The sequence below is a fragment of the Peromyscus leucopus genome, chromosome 6 (genome assembly GCF_004664715.2).
Source record: "Peromyscus leucopus breed LL Stock chromosome 6, UCI_PerLeu_2.1, whole genome shotgun sequence".
Lineage (NCBI taxonomy): Eukaryota > Metazoa > Chordata > Mammalia > Rodentia > Cricetidae > Peromyscus > Peromyscus leucopus.
The window spans coordinates 131,411,624-131,417,310 of NC_051068.1; positions in this window are offsets into that span (position 1 = coordinate 131,411,624).

Genomic DNA, 5,687 nt, shown 5'->3' on the forward strand with positions numbered 1-5,687 from the left:
TCTTCGTTTGCCTTAGAGGCAGGTATGCATAGTGACCAAGTATTTTTGTTTTTTCAAGACACGGCTTCTTTGTGTAACAGCCCTGGTTATCCCAGAACTCACTCTGTAGACCAGGTTGGCTTCAAACTCACAGAGATCACCTGTCTGTCTCCTCAGTGCCAGGATTAAAGGCGTGTGCCACCACTGCCCAGCCATGACCAAGTTTTGATTGTTAGAAGTTGTCTTAAAAACATGACTCATGCTTAGTAAAGTGGTTGGTTTGTTTCCTCCTGGAGAATTGTGTCTGGTTTTCAAGCAGCCATTGTGTGCCCTGAGGATGCAACCTGTGCTTTTAGGAGTCTCGTAAAAGTGAAGGACAAGAACATGTGTTTCTGCTAATGGTAGAACTTGAGTCCATCTCCTGTCTTCACATTCTTTAAGACAGGCAAGGCTTTGTGGAAACACTGACAACAATAGTGAAGGCTGCTACTTTTCAGTTTAGGTGCAAAAGGTTCCATCTTGTTCTCTCAGATATCTGGTGAAAGCCCACTGCTGGATGTGAGCTGCTCTATGGTGAAGACTAGGGGGGAAGTTTCTGGCTGAAATAGCCAGTGAGAAATTGAGATCTTCAGTCTGATCAACTGCCTTAGAGTGGAATAATGTCATGCCAAGTGTACACTTGATTTTATAAGAAATGCCAAAGCCAGGTATGGTAGTGCATGGCTTGCAACCTCAGCACTTGCAGTGCCTAGGCAGGAGGACCCTGGCCAGGCTGAACGACCTAACAAGATTGTGTCTCAAGAACAAAAACAAAAAAATAAATGCCTGGGTATTTTCTATAGCGACAGTTTCAGTCTCACCAACATCTGAGAGTTACATCTGCATCACATTCTCACCAGCACTTGCTGTAGTCAGTCTTTACATTCTGTGTCATTAGGGACATGTCACTACAGTTTAATCTGCACTTCCTGATGGTAATGGTGAACATCTTTAAACAGCTGCAGGGCCTGGGGTTCAATCTCCAGCACGATTAAGAAATAAAAAGAGCGAGTGTGAACTACATGTTCAGACAAACAGAACCACCAGGTTTACTGCATGTCCTAGTCAGCTGTCTGTTGCTGTGAAAATTTCTGGTTAAACAGCTTCAGAGATTTGGGCTCCCAGTTCAGAGGCTGCAGCCCACGTCACTTCACTCTGTCCCTTTGGGCTGATGGCAAGACAAAATAGGTGGAGAGTATGTGACAGCAAAGTTGTTCACCACAGGGTGGCTGAGATGCATGGAGGAGGGGCAGGGCCCTCACCCCTCTTCAAGAATTCCAGTGACCGAACTTCCACGAGGCTCCACTTCCTAAAGTTTCTACCACATCCCTACAGTACCATCAGCCAGAGACCAGGCCTCTAATACACGACCCTTTGCGGGGATTGAAGATCCAAACCATAACACTACTCCAAAGATGTTGGTGAAAATTACTAAGGATATAAGAAAAACAAGTGAATTTAATGAGCACAGTACAACCATAGGACTGAGTAAAGAAAGGGAAGACAGTTGACTCAAAGTAATAATTATTTTAAGATATGAACCATCTTAAAATGATGGAAAGTGGACATACCAAATCCATATATGAAAAACATGCTAATGAAACACATCGGGTTCTAATTTTCTGACAATGGATATACAATCATATCCTATGGAAGTTAGGTCACTGACAAGCTTTAGTCTCTTTTACACAATGTGACTTTTCCAGCCATACCTCAACCCAACAAGCCTTCTGTGGGACTGTGTTCATGTGCTTGTGTGCCCATACAGATGCATGCACAGACCAGAGGTCTACTTCACTGGGTATCTTCCTCTGGAACATTCCATCTTATTTTTAAGATCTAAGTGAAGCAGAGCTTGCTGAGTGGTGGAGCTGTCTGCTTCCTAGTGCTGGAATACCACTCCACCGCCATGCCTGGCTTTTTATGTGGATGCTGAGGATCCAAACTCACACCCTCGTGCTTGTCTATGAGGTATCCCTGGGGCCAGCCATCTCCCCAGCCCCAGAATAAGACTTTGAAGATGCCTTCATTGTACTGACATGTTTACATATAAATTGCTCATTTGATAAAATATTTACAAATCAGGCAGAGAAGGATCTCTACCCACAATGCTCAGCACACTTTGTTCCCACCTGACCATAAAAGTTAATTGCATAGGCACTTTCTTCCACATCCTCCAACCTTTTCCCCATTTCTGCCACCAACCAAGATAGCTCTTTATTGCTCTTCATGACCTCATCTCCTCCCTTTGAATATACTGTATGCTCTTTAAAGATAAGGATGTTGATCTGTGTCCATTTGTAGCATTTTGCATAACACACAGCACACGTCTCTGCTGAGTGAATGAATAGCTTTATGGGTTAGATATTTTTCAAGTAACTCACAATTTATTTTCAAATCATATTGTTGAATTCAAATGATTCAAAATCAATGTGATGCTGTAAGATGTTCCCATTTTTCAAACAACTCAAACATACAACTCACATTTTAAGTAATATAAGCAAAATAAAAAATATCTTTAACAATGCCTTATATTTTGCTTAAGTACACTACTACAGACACATAATAGTTCATTATTTCCATTTTCTGTTTCCCCCAATCTGAAAACTATAAAATATTGTAACATATTTTTGAAAAATCAAACTCTGACATATTCCTTCATCAGTTTTATGATGAAGAGAGAGGTAATTAACTCTGGAACATTGGAAATTAGTGTTGGAAAAATGAGTTTAGAATCAAAAGCTGGTGTGTTTGAGTATAAGAACACAGATAGCACAAGTGATTTAAATTCTTCGAAAAACTTCACAGTTCTCTATCCATACATTTGGCAGGAGGAGGAACTGCCAGCCAGTGTACACCAGTAACTGGTTGCTTACATTTCAAAGATCAAAGTACTTGGTGGGCAGCCTAGGAAGAAACACTCAGATAAAGACATATAATTACGATGAGCCTTACACCTTTTGTCCCTGAAAAACAAGATCCTAATTTTGGTTACTGCTTAGCCACAATATAGAAAATCTGAACTATTCATGCAAAATAGACAAAATAGCTTTATGATTTTCATAGAAAACCTGAACTGCCTGTGCAATACAGAATAACTTCAGTTTTGTTTTACCTTTATATATTCTTAAATAATTTATTTTCAAATCATACTGTTTAAATTCAGATAGTTAAAATTAATGTGATGCCTTAGGTCCGAGATGTTCCCACCACTGGCACAACCAAATGAGAGCATATGGTTCACATACATGTCCAGATGACCATTTTTCAGAACTGAAACACTATTAGATATTTATGACTCATGTTCTATCACTAGTCATCCTTAAATGGATACTGTATTAGTGTTCTGGCATCAATATGGTTTTCAGGGGCAGGGCATGGCGGCACACGCCTTTAGTCCCAGCACTCGGGAGAGGCAGAGGCAGGCAAATCTCTGAGTTTGAGGCCAACCTGGCCTATATAGCAAGCTCCAGCACTACAGAGACCCTGTCTCAAAAAAAAAAAAAAAAAAAAAACAAAAAACAAAAAAACAAAAAAAGTCTTTAGAATATACAGCATATGAATCTATCTTATTAGAGACCTTGGTCCTTCTGGTGTATATCGTCTCTTGGATGGAAATTCAAGGTAAACTCATGGAATAAATCCCAAGTAACAGAATGCTGCTGAGTAAGGCACCTATTGATTTTGGAAACGTAAAAAGCTAAAAACCTTTTTTAAAATGTTTACTTGGAAAGAAATTACACACAAAGTATTCCTACCTTGGGTCACTGAATTAAAATATATCTGTCACACACACACACACTACTGATAACTTAGCTTTTCATTTTAAACAGTTACTTGGGTAGTATTTTTGAAAGATCTGTGTGTATGTACCATGTGTATGACTGGTGCCTCCAAGTCAGAAGAGGACATTGGATCCCCTGGAACTGAGTTACAGATGCTTGGGCACCACCATGTTGGTGCCAGGCCCTGAATCTGGATCCTCTTCAAGAGCAGCAAATGCTCTTAGCCACCAAGCCATCTTTTCAGCCCCCAAAAGACTCATTTTAAAAGGGTACCCAATAACTTAAGGATTTGGAGTAAAAGAATATTTTAACTGGACAAAGATGTGTTACATTATGCTGAGGAATATTACTTTAACTGTGTAGAGGTATGTTACTTTTGTTTATGTTGCCATTTGTTTAATGATGTAAAGATGTGTTGCATCTCTTTCACCTTGCTTGCCTAAGGCACCTGATGGTCTAATAAAGAACTGAACGGCCAATAGCTAGGCAGGAGAAAGGATAGGCGGGGCTGGCAGAGAGAGAGACTAAATAGAAGGAATCTAGGCCTGAGAGGAAGAATGGGGGGCACAGCAGGGGTCAGAAGCCAGGCAGCCACCAGCCGGCCATGGAGAAGCAGTGAAAGTAAGACACACAGAAGGAAGAAAGGTGATGAGCCCCGAGGCGGAAGGTGGATAAAAAGAGACAGGTTAATTTAAGAGAGCTAGCCAGGAACGTGCCTAAGCTGGGCCAAGCATTCAAAACTAATAAGAAGTCTCTGTGTCATGATTTGGGAGCTGGTAGGTGGTCCCAAAGAAAAAGCCTGGTACAAAAGAACAACAGAATCACTTAAAAATTCCATACATGAAATTTTTCTTTTCTGTGCATGATCCCTTCACAAACTGAATCCATAACTGTCCTTCCTCCCCAGTGAGAGTGGAAGATGATCACAAGCTCTAGCTAAGATCTGGATACATAAGCAAAGAAAGGTTTGGTTTTTGTTTTCTCACATTGTCAAAGTAACCCTTCAAAAAACCAGGTTTTAAAAAACCATAAAGGTGATACGAAAGTTTCCCTCAGAGTAGCTTGGCCAGCTCATTGCACAGATTTAAAATATAACATATATTTAAAGATTTATGCAATATGAAAACATATACATTTCCAAATTTAAAAGTTACCTATATATTTAGCATTATATACAATCAATGTAATTATAGGCTTTCAGTTCGAATTCTACACAAGTTTTAGCAGGCAAATCAGTTGGTTTCACATAATTCTAAATGAGAAAACCATCCAATCAGTAACTACTAAGCCTTACTTAGAAAAAAGGTCTACTGTGTTGACTTAACATAGACTATAGTTCTAAGTTGAAAATTTCTGAGCAAATTAGTTTTTCAAGGCCTATGTTAAAGAACACTGACATACAAGATCTCCGTTAAAGGGAGACAGAGTGGGTAACAACAGGCCCAAGTTTACAGCCTAAGACTCTCCGGGTGCTGCAGGGAGCACCACGGCGTCTTTGCAAACGTTCAGTTTTTAAACTAGTATGAAATCACACGGAATGGTTCCCCTCAGACTTGGCTTTACTCGCTCCTTGTCAGTAATTAATAGGTACAGATATCACATCTTACTTAGCTGACTCTTAAGCTGTCTCTCCAGAGCTCACAGTGCCAAGTACATGGTATGAGTCAACCGAGCTAGTGAACACTCCTGAGTGAGTAGCAACACACTGAGAAGGACTGAAGAGGACAGTAGTTGCTTTTCTAAAACTCCCACACAATAATGGTAAAGCATCAAGTCTCCTTTTCAGATTCACTTGGGCTTGCCTTTGTAAATAACAGGTGAAGAAACATGACACAGAGCACATGGTCAGATCATAGTTAAGCTGTAAGAAGACACAAGATTAAG